At 39.1% G+C, this 22,862-nt stretch overlaps 1 protein-coding gene and 1 pseudogene across 1 annotated transcript in view; both read right to left on the reverse strand.

The window, feature by feature from the left end:
* The window catches only part of LPAR1 (lysophosphatidic acid receptor 1), a 146,732-nt gene that overhangs the window by 32,194 nt on the left and 91,676 nt on the right, over positions 1 to 22,862 (reverse strand). The window lies entirely within an intron of this gene.
* On the reverse strand, positions 9,231 to 9,392 carry LOC111723679 (annotated as a pseudogene).

Consider the following 22,862-nt stretch of genomic DNA (forward strand, 5'->3'; position numbering starts at 1 on the left):
TATTATCTGTAAGAGAACAGCAATCTGAGTAACAGCCAATTTCCCAACTGAAGCTACGGAAGGCAGAAAGAAGTGACACGTTTTCCAAATATTGAAAATGAACAACTATCACCCACAAATTCTATATCCAGCAAAACTTTAGGAACGAAGAGAAAATAAAAACCTTCTGAGACAAAGGAAAACTAAAAGAATTTGTTGCCAGCAGATGACCTTTACCCCTTTAAAGACTGGCTAAAAGGAGTTCTTCAAACAGAAAGAAAATGATCAGAGGAGGGAACCTGGAGCGTCAGGACAGAAGACAGAACAACAAAATGAGCAGAAATCTGGCTGCCTCGGACAGATGAGCCTCCGGAGTCTTTTAAGATCCACAATTGAAATAAACAGTATAACACCATCTGATACTCAAGACCATAATATTGAAAAGTAAGGAAAATAAAACGAATGAAAAGGAAGATTCCCACAGTAAGCCGCGGAGGTCAGTAGACTGTGATAAGTGGCACGACTGTACTGCAATAAGAGAGCAATCAAAAAGAAAACTACACAAAGAGATACACTCAAAAACGCTATAAATTAATTCAGGTACAACTCTGAAATCCCTGAATATCTATCTGAGATTCTACACCTTAGATGATTCCATGTAAACAAAAGCATAAAGTTGTCCAGGGAAAACTTCTGAACCAGGGGCTACCTCACTCTCTGAGATGGACTTAGACTCTAACTAGGGATGTAGCTTGATACAACTTTCTGAGTCTCAGCTGCCACACCTTTGAAATAGAAGTGGCTGGAGAGGTAGGTCTGTAAGACAACCTGGGCCAATTCAATACGCTCTTATGGGGCTAATTCTATACATTATTATGGGTCTTTAGTCCACTCCTCCTTGCCTGTGCTATTTCTTACAATTCAGACGTCTCTGAAAATGCTCTGCAAAACGGAAGAAAGTCCGCAAACAAAAGAGGCTATGGTATGGCACATTCAAAGCTCTCGCATGTTCCAAAGTAGAGAGCGGAAGAAGTGATAAGAGAAGACACCAGATGCTTCCAGTAGGAAGTGTCCTCCCTGGAGCACGAACCATTTCCACTTAGAGGAATTGCTCATCTCTTCCCATCACACAGGACGTGTAGGTCTGCAAAGCAGAGCCAGCTGCTTACTTCTGTTCATCTAGTTTCCCTTTAGATCAACTATATCAAATCTCTGGAACTTTTGAAAAGTGGCTGGTGCCAATCACAGTCCACTGGTTCAACATGCTTTCCCCTCTTCCTCCGTTCGCTATGCTACCCTATTCCCAGTCTGCATAAGTGGTCCAAAGATAATGGACTTGGAGAAGCGCTAGGTCAATTTCCCTCAGTTTCTTACAGTCTATGGCAAGAAGAAATTGTTCTTCTTTCACAGAGGTGATGGAATCACAAAGTCAGTCTAGTACAGTGGTTATAAATTTGGGCTTTGATGTCAGGCGACCTGAGCGAGAATATTCCACTTTGTGTATTTGCTAAGTGCCCTGGCTTAATACCCTGAGCTTCAGTTTCTTCATTTGTGAAAAGGATAAGATAATATCTAATATATAGGATTGCTATAAGAACCAAAGGAAGTCATATATACCAAATCCTTGGCATGTAATAAGGATTCTACAGTAGCTATTATAATCCAGGGACATACCTTTTATCATAAACTTTACTAAGGGTAGTAATAGTTCGGGAAAGAAAGTGAAACACTCCAAGAGATCAGATTAGGAGGGTTATGGCACAGAAATACATCAAGAGATGTTACTTCCACAGCCAAAATTCTCACATGCTTGTCTTTGGGACTCTAAGATCAACCACGTAACTACATTGCTGGTCCATTCTGTGTCTTCTATGACAGGAGAATGTTAACCCCTCCCCCTTTGGTGCAAGGAGTATCATAAAAAAGAGTGAAATCCCCTTCTTTCTATGGATAACTCTGACATGGGTGAGCTTTCGAGCATGTGTTCTTTTCTTTGGGAGGAAGCTAAGGAAAGCCTTGCAGTCATTCAGGATATCATCTCCATCATTTTAGCTTGTGCTAGAAACACAAGCTTCTTTTTTCATTTTTTTTTTTTTTGAGACTGAGCCTCAAGCTATCCCCCTGGGTAGAGTGCTGTGGCATCACAGCTCACAGCAACCTCCAACTCCTGGGCTCAAGCGAGTCTCCTGCCTCAGCCTCCCAAGTAGCTGGGACCACAGGCACCCGCCATGGTGCCCGGCTGTATTTCAGTTGCACCTGTCATTATTGTTTGGTGGGCCCGGGCTGGATTAGAGCCCGCCACCTTAGGTGTATATGGCTAGCGTCTTAGCCACTTGAGCCACAGGCGCCAAGCCATCTTTTTTCATTTTTAATATCAACCCAACACATGCCAAAAAATCCACCTCAAAAGATTATCTAATAAAAACACATATTCTGATCATTGTGTGCTAGAATATTTTTTCATATTAGAATATTTTTCTTGGGTTTGATTCTTACAGTTAGGAAAATGTTTCCCAACAGAACCATTAGAGTTCATAACCAATTATCAAAGCACTTTAAAAACAGCTACTTCTAGTCCCCTTCTAGGACAAAATTAACTTTCAAATTAAAATGGTTTTTGATACAAAATATATAATTTCCACAAATATAAAAAATAATACATATATAGCAAATTTTAGGAACATTTTCCATTAAAACTAGAAATTAAGTTACCATTAATTTTAAATATTTAAAAATGTTTAGTAAGCTGTTTTAATAGATTTTAGTTTTATTATTTAGAAAGTTATAAGGCATTTGTTTTATAATGGTTTATTATTTTATAATGTCTTATAATGGTTGGTTGATGCTTAATATTAATAAATTATTGTCTAGATGGCTATTTTTACTAATAAAATATAAATACATTAAATTTTGAGTATTTTCATTCCAACTATTAAAGAATAAAAATGGGAAATTCTCAATTACCTTTATCACGTATCTTTGAAAGAAACACAAAGAGAAATATAAAGTAGAATAACCTAAAATAATAAAGACATTTTGGTAACTGCACTGAACATTCTAGTCTCTCAGAAAGGTTCATTAGGCAGTGAGGTTAACTAGGAAGTGCCTTTTCTTCTGTGGATCAGAAACTCTGACATGAGTACAGCTCCCCAGAAGGCCTTGTGAGTGCAAAGGGCCAGCACCTAGAACTACTGAAAGGCCCACAGCACTAGAAAGAACCACTCTGAAGAAAAGAGCCGGAGTGCTCAGCATCCTTTCCGGAGAGTTGGTGTGGTCACACACAGAAAAAAGTTCTATGCTTCTATGTCTGAAGGGACAAGAGAACTGCCGACCAGACACGGGGGAGTACAAGTCTATACAAACAGCAACTTTCTGCATCCCTTGTTTTACTGAGCTTCACTGTTGTGTTTTTTACAAAGTGAAGTTTTGTGGTAACCCTGCATCAAGTCAACTGGCACCATTTTTCTAACAGCATGTGCTTATTTCATGTCTCTATGTCCCATTTTAGTAATTCCTATAATATTTCAAACTTTTCCTTTATTATTACATCTGTTATGAACTGCGTTCAGTGATCTTTGATGTCCTACTGTAATTGTTTTGGGGAACCATGAACACCACACCTATGTAAGGTGGCAAACTGAATTGATAAATGTTGTGTGTCTTCTCACTGCTCCAAGGAGCAGCTGTTCCCCCACTCCTCTCCCTGGGCCTTCCTACTCTCTGAGAAACAATGATATTGAAATAAAGTCAATTTAATAACTCTACAATGACCTTTAAGTGTTTGACTGAAAGGAAGAGTTGCAAGACTCTCCCTTTAAATCAAAAGCTAAAAATGAATAAACTTAGGGAGGAATGCATGTCAAAAGCCAAGACAGGCTCAAAACTAGGCCTCATTAGCCAGGCTGAGAATACAAAGGAAAAGTGCTTGCAGTAGGCTAACAGTGCTACTCCAGGTGAACACACAAATGACAAAAAAGTGAAACAGCCTTACTGCTTATATGGAGAAAGTTTTGGGTGTCCAGATAGAAGATCAAATCAGCCACCACATCCCCTTAGCCAAAGCCTATTCCAGAGTGAGTCCCTTACTCTCCAATTCTATGAAGGCTGAGAGAGGTAAAGCTGCCGTAGCAAAGTCTACAGCTGGCAGTCTGAAGCCTAAGGGAAGAAGCCGTCTACATAACATGAAGGGCAAGGTGAAGCAGCAAGAGCTGATGCAGAAGCTGCAGCAAGTTACTCATAAGATCTAGTGAAGATCATTGATGAAAGTGGTGACACCAAACAACGCATCTTCAATGTACATGAAACAGCCTTCCATTGGAAGAAGAAATCCTCTAATATTCGTACAGCTAGAAAAGACAAGTCAATGGGTGGCTTCAAAGCTTCAAAGGATAGGCTGACTCCCTCGTTAGAGACTAATGCAGCTGGTGACTTAAGTTGAAGCCAATGCTCATTGACCATTCTGAATATCCTAAGGCCCTAAAGAATTATGCTAAATCTATTTTGCCTGTGCTCTTGAAATGGAACAACAAAACCTAGATGATAACACATCTGTTATTGCATGGTTTACTGAATATATTAAGCTCAATGTTGAGACTTACTGCTTAGAAATAAAAAAAATACCTTTCAAAACATTAGGTGCTCATTGACCATGCACCTAATCACCCAAGAGTTTTGATGGAGGTATATAAAAAGATAAATGTTGTTTCTGTGCCTGCTTTCATGATATCCATATTCTTGCAGCCCACTGATCAAAGAGTAAGTTTGACCTTCAAGTCTTACTATTTAAGAAATACATTCTGTAATGCTATGCCTGTCACAGACAGTGATTCCTCTGATGGATCTGGGCAAAGTCCATCAAAGACCTTCTGGAAAGGATTCACCATTCTAGAGACAATTAAGAACATTCCTGATTCATGGAAGGTCAAAATATCAACATCAATAGGAGTGTAGAAGTCGATTTTAACCCTCATGGATGAGAAGGGGGAAAAAAAACTGCAAATATTTTGGAAACAGTCTAAGAACTAGAATTGAAGCCTGAAGATGTGACCATACTGTATAATCTCATGATAAAACTTTAATAAATAGAGAGTTACTTCTTATTGATGAGACAGAACCTACACCTGGTGAAAAGCCAATTGATGTAGCAAACTTCACTGTTGTCTCATTTTAGGAAATTGCCACAGCTACCTCAGCCTTCACCAACCACCACCTTGATCAGTCAAGGCAAGACCCTCCACCAGCAAAGTTATGACTTGCTGAAGGATAAGATGACCGCTAGCACTTTTTAGCAATAAAGTATTTTTAAATAAAATACATACTTGTTTAGACATAATGCTGTTACATGCTTAATATACTACAGAATAGTGTAAACATAACTTGTATATGCACTGGGACACCAAAAAATTTGCGTGATTCATTTTATTGTAATATTTGCTTTATTACAGTGATCTGGAACCAATCCAGCAGTATCTCCAAGGTACACCTGTTTCTCATATTCCTACTACTTTCTGTTTCTCAGTTGAGATCATAAATAAACACTAATCATACAGAAAAGGGTTGAGGGATTGTTTTAAGGAATAGCCAGAAAGCAGAAAAGCTAGGGAGGGAGCAATTCGATCTCAATAAAACCTACAAGGCAGAAACCCTCCAGTGGTTGAGAAGCTAGATGGATGGAAGGAAAGCACAAGAACAAGGCAGGAACAAAGTGACTGAGTCATAACTCATAAATACTTCACAACAGAAAACGGAAAGAAAAACAACATCTTTCCAAACACACCCTTACTTTTGACCACCCATAAAGCCAGACCTCTTTGCTCTGACCCTCTCCACATCATAAAGGCGACCAGAAGAACTTCATATCACAGAACATAGTAACTTGGGAACTTGAACATTGCCAGGAATCCCCACCCTTCAAAGACAATTCTGACTTCTTTATACATACAAATATCTGATCCCTGACTGGGAGGTAAAATACAAACCCTGAAAAAGAAAACAATTATCTTTCAACAAGAGCTTTAAAATAAGAGAGTTATTAAGGGACAAAGACCTTTTTTGCTTCCCAGAGTTCTCATTTGTTTTTTCTCCTCAAAGCAAAGAGAGAAGAAGAAACCTTAAATGAACTTTTCTTCATCATAAAACCCATCTTCAGATGTTCATCAGTCAGAGAGCATTGAAGTTTTATTAATGGAGCTAGTGTTTGAATATCCAGGCTTTCATGGACTATGAAGTTGGCATAGTCTAAATATGAACCAACTATTAAAATATAGCCGTGTCTCTTACTGAAGACAATGTCTCAACATCACAGCCTTTTCATTACCCCAACTGTGTCCAAGGAGAAAGGTCACACTTGTGTCCACTCTCAAGGCCACTAGGACACTATGTTCTTCCTTCTTCACTGTCTAGATGAGCAGGGCCCCTTTCAGTTCACAAGGTGCTAATGTTGCCTCTCTTGGAATTGTCCCAACAAATAAAAACACTGACCTCAGTCAGATGGAGCAATTGGTTAAACCTGAGAAGAGCAGATTTTTAGCCTCAGGAAGTTCTGCCAAGGTTAGGAGGCTAACAGGGACTGAGGGAGGGCTCCACAACAGACATTTTGCATTTACTCTTCGGCACAGCATAGGAAGTAGGATCATGTGTGCTATTTCTGGGATGAGAAGCCTAAACTTGAAATCAACTGACTTGTCAAGCTACCATTCAAATTGAAGTTAGCATTCAAATTGAGAGCTTCCATTATACACCCTGACCTAGAAACTCATCTGATATATAGTAGGTTTCATCCAGCTATGTTTATGTAACTAAAGTGTTGAACTGTCTGATTCCAAAGGTGTTTGTCTATCAGACCATGCTTTATAGAAAATACACACTTTTAGAGTAGTTGTTAGATTAAGTACAAGTTCCCAAAGGTAGCAATTACCACTCTTCCAAGTCAACCTTACAGCCAAATCAGAAAGGTTCATTCACTGGCCAACAAATACATGAAAAAATGCTCACTGTCCTTAATCATCAGAGAAATGCAAATCAAAACCACCCTGACATATCACCTAATCCCAGTAAGAATAGCCCATATCACAAAGTTCCAAAACTGCAGAGGCTGGTGTGGACGTGGAGAGAAGGGAACACTTTTAAAAACACTGCTGGTGAAATTGCAAACTACTACAGCCTCTTTGGAAAGAACTATGGAGAATCTTCAAAAAGCTAAAAGTAAACCTTTCATTTGATCCCACAATCACATTACTAGGTGATTACTGCCCAGAAGAAAAAAATAATTTTACCATAAGGATGTTTGCACTAGAATGTTCATCGCAATTCAATTCACAATCACCAAGGTGTGGAATCAACCCAAGTAACCATCAATTCATGAAAGGATTAATAAACTGTGGTATGTATGTGTATATATATGTATACACACACACATACACACACCCCATGGAATATTATTCAGTCATAAAAAAGGATGAAGACTTTACATGTTTTGTATCAACCTGAAAGGAGCTGAAGAACATTCTTAGTAAAGTATCACAAGAATGGAAAAGCAAGTATCCAGTGTATGCAATACTAATATGAAACCAATAGATAAACAACTACACCCCCACGTGACAGGAAAAAGACAATTAAATTCAAATGGGGTGGACAGAGAGGGGAGAGGAAAGGGTAGAAGGAGGGGGTATGTGTAAACTTATTGAATGGGTACAAAGTAAGGGTATACAGCACACCCCTGGGAGAAGGGCTCAACTACAACTTGGACTTTACCTTAGAAATGTAAATCTAATCACCTGTACTCTGATAATAACCTGAAAATGTTATTAAAAGGTTCATTCTGTTAAGAGAAATGAAGATCAATACCAAGCTATCATTTATACATAAACATACATATTTGATTCCAAAAATCTGTAAGTCAAAATTTTGCAAAACTGTTAATAAAAGCTATTATATGTATACAATGAGCTTTATTTTAATAAGTATATTCATTTCCAACTGTAGAGATTGCAAAACTATATGATAACATCAGCAGAGAAGCCCAAAGAGTACACATACTCTGGATGGAAAAAGTAAATGAAATGAGATGAAATTACAGGTCATGAGATCGAAGGACAGGCTGTAATATGATTCTGGAAGGATAAGAACATTAGGGTAAGAGATTTCAGCTTTCCTTCTTAGGGATCCACTTGAATTACAGAGTGGGAAGATCAAAGTGCCTATTTTGTAGGGTGGAAAGGGTGAGATGCTCAGTGGAGAGAATGGGTAAGAAGTTTTAAGTACCTGCTATAAGGCGGCTAGTTGTTATTAGACTATGTTAACAAGACAGGTCAGACTTTGACAACTATCAGTGACCTTTACCTTTACCAGAAGACATGGGGCTAAAAGAAGTACCCCATTGCTATTATTTCCCCTTGATTCCTACCCATAAAAAATTCCAGCTTCACAAAAGGTGCCTTTTCCCAAGAGGAAGCTCTATACCCAAGAACTATTAACTCCCAACCCTTGCTTGAATCTAATGTTTCTTTTTGTCCTTTTTGTATATAGCTGTCTCCCTAATTTTTAAACGATCTTATCACTGTATACCCAAATGTCTTTAAGAAATGTATTTCTATAACATTTCCAGAACAGTTCTGGTTGGGAGAATAATTCATGGTTTCCTTCTGGCCCGGCCTGACAGTCTTATCAACAGAGTAATAATGCTGACACTTAATGGAAGATGCCTGATATAGTGTGTACAGACAGACTTCTTTTTATCTCTTTTTACTTCCTTTTTTCATTAAAGACTCCAGAGAAAGAGGAAAAAAAAAAAACTATTTTGTTTGCTGAGATGGTACTTCCTTAAAAATGAAGGTTTAGCTCTTAGGTTAAGTGAAGCTCTAATCCCATCATCAAAAATGGAATCTATCCTTAGTTCTACCCACTTGGCTTACACAGGAACCGGAGTGAAGCAGATCTCAACAGTTAAAAAAAAAAAAACAAAAAAACAGACAGAATTCAACAATTAGAATGATGGTGAGGAAGGACCCTTTGGTGCAGGCTACACTAATAGGCAGTCTGGAGCCCTCGGGGGAATTTTTAACTATTTTTAATCACCCTGCATAATTGTATTCAAATTATGTTTATGATTTTATAGTTTTTCTTTCTCTTCATTCATTTTTAAAACATTACTATTTACTGCTTTTTATAATCCTGAGAATAATAAGGGTGCATCGCAGAATACTTTAAAAATAAGATACAACAAAAACTCTGTAATTCCATCTTTGGGACCCAATGTGTCAACACCTTATGCAAAAAGTGTACATATATATAGAGTCACATGCATATATATGTATATGTTGCATGAGCTTCTACATACAGTCACATACATCTTTGTATGAACAAATTTTTCTCAATTCCTACCCCTGATCTTAGCCAAAAGGCCTAGAAACGATTGGAAGGATATGAACAGTTTGAAGCCTTGAGATGTCTATTTTAGCCCGTTTTTCCTCGGTAGTTAATATCAATAATGAAAACATGACTGATGTCCCTGAGAAGGAAAAGAAATTAAACAAGTTTGCCTTTTTTTTTAACCTCTCTCTCCTTACTTCTAGTGCAGGTCAACATAGGAACTTAATAAGTTTTCAAATTATCCATTTTAAAATCATGGTAACAGTGGTGATCCCAAAATCAAGCAAACAGCTAAGTAGAGAATAACCTACAACAAAATGTTAAACAGATTTTAAAATTAGAGGATAAAAGAAATTGCACTGAGTCTTTCAATTTTACATAGACATTACCATCGCTTCACATAGACGTACAAACTCACACAACATTCACCTTCTAATGAGGCTCTGTGCCAAGTTCATTGAATAAACTTTCTCATGTAGTTCTTAGCAACAATCTTATAAGACAGGGACTCTTACTACCTCTCTGTATTTTACAAATGATAAACTGAGGTTCTAACAGGTCGAGAAACTTCTCTGGGCAATATGGTTAATCAATGGTAGAGCTGGGACCTCAATCCAGATCTAGATGCCTCCACAAGCCTTTGCTCCTAATGCTATATTGCTATTAAAACACACACACACATCTTTTGGAAAGATGTTTGGAGAACACTTAGAGACCTAAAAATAGACCTGCCATTAGATCCTTCAATTCCTCTTCTAGGTATATATACCTAGGATATATCCAGAAAACCAAAAATCCCATTATAACAAAGACATATATATCAGAATGTTTATTGCAGCCCAGTTAATAATTGCTAAGTCATGGAAAAAGCCCAAGTGCCCATCGACCATGAATGGATTAATAAATTGTGATATATGTACACCATGGACTATGATGCAGCCTTAAAGAAAGATGGAAACTTTACCTCTTACACGTTTACATGGATGGAGCTGGAAAATATTCTTCTTAGCAAAGTATCTCAGGAATGGAAGAAAAAGTATCTAGTGTACTCAGTCTTACTATGAAACCAATTTATAGCTTTCTTAAGGGTAGAGGAAGAGTAATGGTGGGACCACACCTACGGTGCATCTTACAAGGGTACATGTGAAATTTACTAGGTGTAGAATAGAAATAATGTCTTAACACAGTAACTAAGAAAATGCTGTGAAGGCTATGTCAACCAGTTTGATGAGAACATTTCAAATTGTATATAAAACCAGCACATTGTACCCCATGATTGCATTAATGTACACAGCTATGATTTAATAAAACACACACACACACGATGGTAATATGTCAAAAAGGTGGTGATCAAATTCAGAATTGTTTTTGTATCCTTATTTAAATGCTTCTGTATATTATAAAACATTGACATAGCTTGTGATCTGCTTTTATAATCAGGAATGAATCAGTGAGTAATACATGCTTCAGGGAGGCTTGGTGACTCAGAGCTGTGAAGCCTGGGACACTCAGCCTCCTGCTCTATAGGACTCCCTTGCGTTCAGACCCCTGCGTTGCCCATGGGTTTTCCCTTTTCTCCCTGCAGTGGAGGCGGAACTCGGAACAGCCTCCTAATGAGACTGGTGTCTTTTTGAGCCTCTCAGGTTTTCTCTAGAGAATGCTCATGACCAATCCCCATGCCCTCCCCAAAGTCCACTGACTTCAAACTTTGTATATAACTAGAAATAATTTGTAAAAAGTACGACCAGATGTTATCAAGATAATCTGGTAAAAAAAAAAAAAAAACTTTGAAAAGCAACAATAATAACTACAAAACATATGGTCAGCTATATGATTCATTCCTTTACAGAAGCTAAAATAAGACCTTTTAAACGCCCATTGGGGGAGGGTATAGCAGAATAACTACTGCCGGGTATGTTCATGTTCAATACTATAACAACTTTATAGCGGGAAGGTCAAATGATTTTAAAAAAAAAACAATCTAAGTTGTGAAAAAACAAAACTTTAAAATTTTCTTAAATTTTTGGGGCACAGGGCAAGAAGGTCTGAAAGGACCTAGAAACACTACGACGGCCGTGAGTCCTCACAGGGACAACCAACATTGTAGAAAGCAAACGACTAGGCTGTGTCTTTCAAGCCCCCAGAAATGACTTTACCGAGCTGCACTTCAGTCACAGACCACCGGCCTTCACTGAGGAACAAGGTAAGACGTGGCCTTATGGTACCGTATGTGCCCCCAAAGAAGGCTGAGTTGTCCAGCCCTTCACACCACAGCCCACGTGTCCACTATAGATAAATACCCACAGGAGAAATGTCGCCATTGGCTCGGTTCTTAGAAAGGGTTATTTCTCCTGATTTTAATTTATGGACACCAATCATGAACCTAACTGGGTTCACACCTGCACTGACTGCTCAAAAGTATGTCTTTGGCCAACTCCGTGTTGCTTTCTTCCATCCATTTTCCCCTTTCTCTTCTTTTTCTTATGTTTTACTCAGCACTGTTTTGTGAACCATATGCATCTTTTTCAGCTGCCTTAAATCCTTTTTTTATACAAGGTTAAGGATAAAGAAACACAGGCACATATTCTGCACACGTCTGTAAGACTTTACATAACACTGCTGTTTAGACATAAAAACTACCCAGTGTGGCTCGGCGCCCATACACAGTGGTTATGGTGCCAGCCACATACACCAAGACTGGAAGGTTCAAATCCAGCCTGAGCGAGCTAAACAACAATGACAACTGCCACAAATAATAGCCAGGCATTGTGGTGGGCTCCTGTAGTCCCAGCTACTTGGGAGGCTGAGGCAAGAGAATTGCTTAAGCCCAAGAGCTGGAGGTTGCTGTAATACCACGGCACTCTACTAAGGGCGACATGATGAGACTCTGTCTCAAAATAAAAAAAAAAAAGAGGAAAAAAAGTGTTCATTTCTATTACAAAAGTGAGATCTGGTTATGATCTCAGTCTAAAATCTGTCAGCCACAGGCTGTTCTCAGACATTCAGATTGCCACTCGACCCAACACGCCCTTGGGCTTATCTGCAGGGTCACAGCTGCATCCTGGTGACATGTTTCTATGGCACTGTGATCAGGAGGTAAGACTTCCGGCCATCCTTGAGGTGAGAAGACAAAGTGAACTGTCAGGTTAGACATGTGGCGTTTCAAAAATGAACAGAAAGGATAAAGGAAGTTCAAGTGAAGGAAGGAGTCAGGGACGGGGGAATCAGGACAGAGGAACGTTTCAACCACTAATATTAGGGAAAAAATCAGGAAAGAAGTGCTAATTGGCGGGATCTCACCTACTGTGCACAATGTGAGGGTGTTCCACAGGCCCCCCAGGCAAAGGGCTCATCTACAACTTGAACTTTATCTTACAATTGAAAACAATGTAACCTAAACATATGAACACTCATATTAAATTCAAATTTAAAAAATGAAGTGTTAGATGATACATTCCTTTTTTTTTTTTTTTTTTTAGCTGGGGCTGGGTTTGAACCTGCCACCTCCAGCATATGGGACCAGCACCCTACCCTTTTGAGCCACAGGTGCCATGCAGATGATATATTCTTTAAGAGAAGAAAATTATTTCTGGTGAAAAAGTTTTTTAAGAAAGATAGATAGAACTTCCATCGTTTAGTCTTCAGCCTAACAATATTAATTTCCTTTAAAATGGCATTTTGAAAAGCAATGTTTCTTCTATCTGTATCAAAACACAGGCTACATCTATGGTGGGCATATCCTAAGGTGACCCCCAAAGAGTCACACTCTTGTGGAGTCCCCCTCCTCTTGTGTTTGGGCAGAATTTGCTTCTAACAAATGGAATATGGCAACGGTTATAGAATGTCACTCCCTTGATCATGTTCTATTAAACAGCAAAAGTGCAAGGGGATTGCAGATGTAATTAAACTTCACTTTAAGTTGATCAAAAGGGACATTATCCTGGGTCAGTCAGACTTAATGAAGTAAGCTCTTTAAAAAATAGTTAGAAGCCAGAGATTGGCAGCAGCAGAGAGAGAGAAAGAGAGAGAGTATGTGTCACTCTCTCCCTCCCTCCTTCCATCGCTGGCTTTGAAGAAGCAAGCTGCCATGAATTCTAAGCTACAAGGAAACAAATTCTGCCAAAGACCTAAAGGAACTTGGGAGCAGATCATTCCCTAGTCAGGCCTCCAGATGAGAATGCAACCCAACCAACACCCTGATTTCAACCTGGGAAGCCCTGGGCACAGAACCCAGCTAAGGCATTCCTGGACTCATAACCCACAGAAACCATGACATCGTAAGTGGGTGTCTTTGAAACCAGTAAGATTGTGGCAATTTGTTATACAGCATAAAAAAAAAAAAAACCCAACAATATCATATCTAAAGACAACCAATTTATTTGCCTGGGAATTGCTTTATCTCAATTAAACAGAAAAAATATAAAAGAAACTTGAGATTCCTCTCCTAAGGTCCCACATCATCCTTAGCCAAGTTCTCCCACATTAGATAACCCAGCTCATTACACTAAAGCAACTGCCACCACATCCAGGATGCTTTGCTGGAGAACCCCCCCACACCCACGACGTCATTGTGGGGGTTTCTGTACTCACTTACCCAAAGAAACCTCATCCAATAGGCAAAAAAACATTTAACCTGGCTAGCCTGTGACTGGCCTCATTCTCTAGCCAGCCAGAGACTCAAACATCATCATTAAGATTATTTCAGTGACACAGCACATCCGCGTCAACGCCTTCCACCTCAAAGCTACACGTTATGTATCTGTTCTCCCTTCACCTATTTGGCTCTTGAGATCACCACATAAGCACAGAACCAATGAACACCCTGAGGCCCGAAAGGAGGTGGCAACGTTACATTTCCACTTTCACGCTGAGATCAAAACAGGGCCCGAGACCAGGCTATTCAGCTGAGACTTGATTCCATAATAGCATGTTCTCTCTGCTCTGCACAAAATTATACCCTGATGATGTATTTCCATGCCACTGTGCCCAGAAAGTGGTTAGGCAGCGACAGCTCCAGCACGGGTGAAAGGGTTAGGCATCCAAATATTAGGAAAAATGGAGAATAGGAGAAAGAGAAAGTTTGTCTTTTTCTGAAACGCTTCTCTGTCAATGGGAAATCAAACCTAAAAATTCTTGTTACACTTTGAGTGTTGGATATGATACTTTAGATACACAGTTCAACTAAGGCCTATAGGCATTTTATGTTTTAAAATTATTTCTAACAACAAAGCATTGGTAACATTTTTCTACTGTTGTGGTTCTTATATGCTAATCAAAACCATTATAACATGTAAATGGACCAGACACAACAGAAATAGCAAACTTCTCATTGTTTAGAAAAATCAAAGAGTACTAATCTTCTTTTCCTTCCTCTCTTCCCTTCCTCTAATCCTTCCTCTTTTGTTTTTAACTTTTTAAAGATTGATGGCAACAATATAGCAAATAAGGAGTACCATCATTGAAATCACAAATTTGGGGGTGGAGGTGAGGTCTAGCAAAAACTGAATTACCTTCAGCAATTCCTATATTCCAAGTCTCAGTCTTATCATCTCTAAAATGGACAAAATAATATCTGCACTACCATACGTACAATATCATGATGATCTTAAGAGCTCATACACATGAACACATGTCCACAAAGACAGGTTAGTATATATTAAACAAATGTTTTAGGAATGTTTCAATATTTATGCTTTCTCTCATAAACTGGCAAACATAGATACTATGTTTCAAAAATGAGTAGATAGTTACTATATTCCTAACAACAATTAAAATATTTAAAAGTAAATTTCAAAGTTACTATCAGGAAAAAAAAATAGTAACAGTTAACATTAAAGGCTTACTCCATGTCAGGCATTGTGCTAAGGGACCCCACACAGTTCCTCATTTGATTCTCACATTAAGGAAGGCCCAGTACTGCCTGTTATCTCCATAGGTGAGGAATCTGAAATTTCAGGAAATTAAGCAAGAAGAAGTAAATTTGAGATAAAAATAAAACTGAGCAGTCTAGGCCGGACACAGTATGTCACACCTGTAACCCCAGCACTTTGGGAGGCCAAGCAGAGTAGATCACCTGAGCTCAGGAGTTTAAAACCAGCCTAAGCCAGAGCAAGACCCCATCTCTGAAAATAGCTGGGTGTTGTAACAGGCATGGTAGGCCCAGCTACTTAGGAGGCTGAGGCAAGAGGATTGTTTAAGCCCAAGAGTTTGAGGTTGCTTTGAGCTACGATGCCATGGCATTCTACTAGGGGTGACAAAGTAAAACTCCATATAAGAGTCTGTCTCAAAAAAAAAAAAGGACTGAGCAGTCTAATTCAGAGTCCACAATTAATCACTCAGCTGTCTGAAATACATTTTCTTGGCTGACCCTTCATGAATAGAAGCAATGAGGTGTGGTATGAGCACACAGGTGGTCTTTGTCACTGTAACGCAGCATCCCTGGTGAGCTGGGAGGCCTAGTGTGGAGGCCATGCCCACCCACCCCGTAGGCAGACAGACACCTAATGGTCAGCCCCACCGCCAGCATGCCATTGCTGCAGCTGTGGCAGCAAGAGGCTCACTGGAGTTGTGAAATGAAGGAATCCCACAGAATTTAGAACACACTGGCTGACCCACAGCCAGCTCCAGGCCACATCAGAGCCTACGAGACTGCATGTGGGTCTGCAGAGGTCCAGGAGCAGTTCCAGAGACTGCGGCTGCTTAATGAATGGTAACTAAGCAGAGAACAGCCCCAAGGAAAGGGGAAGGAACCGAGACAGCTAGAACCAAGAAATAAATAAAAGCAGGAACTACAGGAGTCAACAAGCCAAGAACAAAACAAAGCTGAAGAAGTGAAGCCAGAAACGAGGGGCCCTGCTTCCCCCACTGTGCCCCAAGAAGCCTCAAGGCACCAAAGTGAATTTAGAAGAACGCTACCAGGTGTTTTACCTTGGAGGGAAACTACTAATTTGAGGTAGTTCACAGCATGGACGTTAGATGGCATGACACACCTCTCGATGACGTCATGTCTTTACTCTATGATGTCTGCTGTAATAAAAATGAAGTCTTGGGCAAAACTCAGCATGGAACGGGAAATCAGGAAGGCAGTGTCCGAGTTTTGAGAAGTTATGCAACACCCAACAGGGACCTAAGGGATGGGTGTGCCTGTAGTAACTTAAAAAGTAAACAAAAACGATACTTTTCTTTCCATGCACGTGAGTTTGTTTTACAAAATGACTACTAATTTATTAGGACCTAAGCACTTATTCAGTTGACTTAACTGCTTTAATAAATGAAACTGTTAGGTATTTCTCCTGGCGTAGGGGCACTGTGAAAAGAAACTGGCACAGTAGGAACACTGTGGACTGAGCAATTGTGGGAACGTTAATTAGGGATTAACCTTGCCTGGGGAAGAAAGAAAAGAACAGGGCTCTGGGAAGTGAGTTGCCCATCTGGTTTTTTCCCTTAATTTCAAAGCTTTGGGGGGTAGAAATGTGCCTGGTTACGTGGATTTTGTCATGCTTGAGTCACAGCCCAGATAGTGTTCACTGTATCCACTGGGTAGTTTTTTGGGCCCCACCTCTGCTTGATTTCCACTGAGTTTTGCATTTCTCTGTGCACGTGCGTATCTGTTCGCAGAGTCTTTGGGGAATCCTTTCACAGAGCAGCACTACCCACTTCTAGGGAGCCCTGTCCCACTGAGTCCCAGAAGCAGGATGGTCCCAACCCTTGTAGGGCTGCTCCCCCGCCTCACAGTATAATGCAGATCTACCACAGTGAGGACTCATTCACAGACTGGAGGTTTCGGCATAACAAGATGATTGTCTTATGGAAATATCAAGTTACATACCATATATTTTCATAATAAAATCTACCAAGTAGGTATAAGCGTGACTTCTTATACAGATGGTCCCTGACTTACAACGGTTCAATGTTACAATGGTGTAAAAACCATATATATTCAGTAGAAATCATATGTCAAGAACTCATACATTGTTTTTCACTTTCTGTACTGTCTTCAGTAAATGACACAAAATATTCACACACTTCATTATACAATAGTTTTTGGGTAAGATGACTTTGCTCAACTGTAAGCTAATGTGAGTGTTCTGAGCACATTTAAGGTAGGCTAGGCTAAGCTATGCTATTTGGCAGGTTAGGCATAATTAAATGCATTTTCAACCTACGAGAGTTGCAACTTGTGATAGGTTTACTGGGATGTCACCCCATGATAAGTAGACTAGTGTCTGCATAATGATGTTACTAAACCTTTTGAGGTTTTACTGTTTCTTCACTACCTCTTCCTTTATAGACAAGGAACTGAAGCTTGGAGCAACTTGATAGGATACTCTGCCCAAGTTGACTGCCATGGAATGTAGAGGGTCAGGATTAGAATCCAAGAAGTTGGGCCTCCCAAAGTAACACTGTCAACGGCTGTGCTATACTCCTCAGCTGTTAGGTCTTCAGGTTTCTAAAGAAGTAAATATACACTAGACCTCTCCACAGAACAAACTACTTCAAAGTAGCACATTATTTAAACACGACCAAATGTATTTCTACTTATTCTTAGTTTCTAAATCCAGGAAACACTTTCTTCTCTTCAGTGTGGCTCATGTTTACCTTCGTGAATAAAAATTATGCAAATGATTATAACATAGTGTCATTTTTTTAAGCCATAGAATACTGGCATAAATGTGACCAAATCCTCCCATTCTCTTGTGTAATCTGTAGATATAAACTGGCACAAACTTTCTGAAGGACATCGAACTCTAAGTCAGAGTCACAAAATTTCAGTGAGCGTAAAGAGTTATAGGAGAGACTGGCTCGGCGCCTGCAGCTCCATGGTTAGGAGAAACTGTATTTTGGCTATATACAATATATATTCAATTTTATACTTCTGATATATTTGTTATATACATAAAATAGTCCATATATCTGAAGACTATCTGGCCTCCACGGGGATAAGAGTGGTCCCCGCACAAGATGTTTGGAACCGATGCTGAAACACCACATATGGTAGCTACCACACAGACGACTGCAACCCAGCATTGGAAGAGAGCGGGAACATCATAATCCTGACAGTATCACAATCTTGACAGGTGACAATCTGTGTAACTCTCACTGGGATTCTACGTTCATTGGCTGCATGAATGATTGAAGGATGAACTGAAGCATGAAAACAAACTAATACTAATCAGTTGAACCCCAGTATAGAATCTTTGACTCACCTTGTTTGGGCAGAACATGGAGAAATGCTAGTCGTTATTATAGAGGCCTATAAGAAGCTCCAAGGCTCCAAAGAATGGACATTCTGAGAAAGCAATTCCAACCACTCACTGCAGATCACAGGTGGCGCCTAGATGTATGCAAGCCCCAGGGAAGGCGTGAAAAGATCGTGTTCATCCCAACGCTGGCCAGGCAGCATGCTAGGCATGTAAATACGTCTCATTTAATTTTCTCAACAACCTCCCTATTTGGGGGAGAATGCTCTCCCCAACTCTAGATGGGAAAAAGAAGCTTAGAAGGGTCAAAGCCCAAGGTCACACAGTTAGTATGTCAGGAAACTTAGGGTTTCTACCCTAAGTATAAACTCCTTGGATTATGCTGTACTGACATAAGGGGGAAAAAAATGAAAGAAGAGGAAATATTCCTTTCATAGCCTTTAAACAGCAAATGAGTGGTTTTCCTTTTTCTTCAAGATTTCTAGACAGACACACAGCAACTATTATTAGGTATGGGTAGAAGTACAGTGCAGGCGGACATTCCAGAGGACTCTTGCAGGAATGGCCCCAGTCCTCAGTCTCCCCACCACCGCCTCAGGTGGCCAAGGGGGATCTGAATGTTTGTCAGAATAGACAGAGAACCAGTTTGGGACATCTGAGTAAAATTCACCAGCTTAGCAGAGACAGGATATCAGCAGAGTTGGAAAGGGATTAAAAATTGTCCTTGATCCCCCCTAGACAATCTACGGCTGCGACCGTAACAGGTCCCCTCTCCCATCCCTAAGGCAACTTTGCTACCTACTTAGTTCTGTCCTTGAGAATTATTCTACAATTTAGTACCTCTACCCTAATGACTCTTTTTTGTAATCAAAAGACTACCTCTGCATGATTGAGTCCCGCAACTATCAACTCTTTACTTCTTCATTCTGTAAATATACACCCTAAAATCTTAAATAAAATCCTCCTCATTAAGGCCTCACCTATCTGCCTGGCTACTGGCTGATGTGGTGTCCATCTCTCAGATCTCAGCATGTTTTTTCACAGAAACTCTGCACGTGAATTTCTCCCACCATTTCTCCCTTGGTCTCCAGACCCTGGGTGATTGGGAAAGTCCCCCTCTGCAGAATTCTCAGTCTGCTGTGTTGCCTCCTCCCGCTGAAAAAATTAGGTTAATGCAAGAATAAAAATTGTTGGTTATCTCCATTCTTAGGAAAAAATAAGTGAGTTTCTTCCTAGAATGATATAATATCACATGTTTATTTAAAATATCCTTAAAGATGCCATAATTTCTCAAGGAAACCTTTATAATAGATCAAGTGCATTTTTATTCATTATGTTACAGGTGATAAATTTTCTTAGAGTAACTAATTAGTAACTAATTAGTGTTGTATTTCACCTACTTTGATGAGAAAGTCAATTTAGTGTGAAAGCAATTTTCTTTGATAGTAAGCTCTTCAAGAATCAAGAATTTGATCCCAGTAGGTTTGTGTTTTCTCACTCCCTTCCCTTTCCAATTCCCTTCTTAACCCCTCCCCTGCACAGCAGGAGTGCAAACACAGATGCCTGGGGTAAGGGCAGGTACTTATGCCAAAAATGTATCCATTTCACTGGACAAGATGAAAAATAAGAGTGAGGACAGGTTGAAGGCCATGTAACTCAAACCAAGAACTGCCATTCTTGAGGTTTGTGTGACTGAAGCATTGATGCCTAAATGGCCACACCAAGATTTCCCCTTCAGCAGGTCTGGGCTCCAGCCCCAAAATCAACCTGCTGAACAAGCATCCCAGGGGACTCATACGCAGGTGTGCAGGTGGTCTTTAGACCAGACTTAGAAAAACACTGTCATGGTGCAGGCCTTCCTGATACAAATAACCAAGTTGCCCTAAAGAGTAAGTGAACTACCCTGAACACACCAACCAGTAAGTGGCAAATCTGGAGTTAGAATGCCTCCTCAACCACGCTACATCACATCTCTTATTTAGCATTCCAAACATTCTATTTTTTTTAATTTGGGTCACTGCTCCATAAGCAGCAGCTGCAAAAACATTCACAGCTTACATTTGTGTGGCACTTCCTATAAAAAGAGCTTTCACATTCATTCTCCCATTAAGATCGTCACCAAACAAATGCATTTTCTCTCTCTAGCAGATGAGGGAGCTGAAATTCAGAGAGATTAAAATTCTTGCCCCAAATCATACCCAATTTGGGACAAAGTAGAACTTCCTGAATCCTGATAATCAGTAAGCACTCAAATATTAGCTATTATTATTATTATCATTTTAGAAATTCTCAAAACTAAAACTATTAACCCACAAAAAGATCAGGAGGAAAAATTAATTGAAAACAATCATACTGTCTACAATAAGTTTATTAACATATTAAAAGAAGAAAGACTTTCCGATAAAAGTTAGCTGTTGCTAAATAAGGCCAAGAAGTAAATATGGAGGAAAAATCAAAACTAACAACAGCAAATGCTTTAGCTCTCAACTGTTAAAAAAGGATTTAATTCCTGTGAAACCCTTAGTTAACTTAATCTAAAAATGTAGCACACGAAAAGTAATTTAACTGCACTACCTAGTATTAAATTGTTCAGAGATTAAAGTGGGTTAATAACATATACTCCAGAAAACACTTTCTCAATAAAAATCAATGTTACTTTCATTTTGATTTAAATACTATATTCATAAAGATAGTACAAAAATGTCCTCAAAGTCTCACCAAAACAATAGGCCAAAATATCCCATAGTCTTAATATGCTACCTAGTAATCCAGCTACGTACAACATTCCTATTATAAATTAGTAATTGCAGAATGACAATACATTGAACACATTTTATATTGTAAATCACTAAGGACTATAACATGGATAGATTAATACATATCAATGAATGTACTTTCTGCTCCAATTTCCAATTTTAACGTTGCTTAAATTTATGAATGCTTTATTGACAGATTTCTTGCCTTAAAAAGTGGTACTACTAATTCAGATTGAACTAAACCATTAAGAAATTCCACTAACGATGTGAATCTTTCTAAATGTAGAATATAAATGTCTTAACACAATAACTAAGAAAATGACATGAAGGCTATGTTAACCAGTTGGATGAAAATATTTCAAATTGTATATAAAAACAGCATACTGTACCCCATGACAGTATTAATGTACACAGCCATGATTTAATTTAAAAAAAGAAATTCCATTAACGAATTAATCTTATTATCTCACTATATTAATATAACATACATTACAGTTGGACTCATTACTCAAATTTTGTCCCTATAGCCTTCTCTTTCATGCTAAAAAAGTAGTTACTGCGCACTGGGAGTTGTAAATACGCTAGAATATACACACGGTGCCTCACAAATAGGTTTTTAATTAAAACATCTTCACTTTTCCTCTAAAATATTAGAATTTGCCAAATTAAATAAAGCCAGTACTCAAATCTCTGTTTATTTGACCATTTGATCACTATAGGCTCACGCACACACACTTTTTAGAATGTCTAAATACGGCCTCTTCGTGATTTTGTTCAGAAACTCACTGACTCCAGCTCCTCGATTTACATCTTGGCTTTCCTTTTAGGCTGGACCAATATACAAAGCATTCCTGTGCACCACACGCTCAGCAAGGTTAGCAAAGCAAATTCTTTTAGCATAAAATGGTGAATCACTTGCTGGCTACAGCAAAAGCTTCTTGAATTTTCACTTCATCCATCTTTTCTGCAGGTCTTTTAAAGCTGGGCTTCTAAGTGGCTGTCTTCTCTCTCCCAAGAGAAAGGAAAATAACTCCGAGTGAATGAATCCCTGCCTGCCACATAAAGAGAAGCTTTTTGAAGCGCAGAAATACCTGTTTAGAATGAACTCATGGAAAACCCAACTTAAAATTCAGTGTTCTTTGTGTCAACAAAAGTCTACTTGGGCAGAATAAATAGGTGAAGCCATGAATTTCCAGTCTCCCCATGCCAGATTAAATCCCACTTCTTCAAAAAGACCCTGTTACTGCTGTGTCACCCTGTTAGAGCTTCATATTTGCTTTGGATCATTACAATAACTCCTCTATGGGTGCAAGAGACCTGCCAGGGTTTAAGTAAAGCCATGACCACATTCAGTCTAGACACGATCATCTTCAAAATATACCAATAAAAAGTAGCTTCTCAGAGGCCCAAAGTTCTACCTAGACCTCAAAGGAAAAAAAAAAAAAAATCAAAGGCACAAACAGAAGAAAACAATTCTTTGTTTATATGGAAAAACAAATTTCATTAAAATGCTTTTTTCAAAGAGCCTGACAGAGAATACATACAAGGAGATAATTCC

Source organism: Otolemur garnettii, unplaced genomic scaffold (genome assembly GCF_000181295.1).
Source record: "Otolemur garnettii isolate 467f Iridium unplaced genomic scaffold, OtoGar3 scaffold00014, whole genome shotgun sequence".
Classification (NCBI taxonomy): domain Eukaryota; kingdom Metazoa; phylum Chordata; class Mammalia; order Primates; family Galagidae; genus Otolemur; species Otolemur garnettii.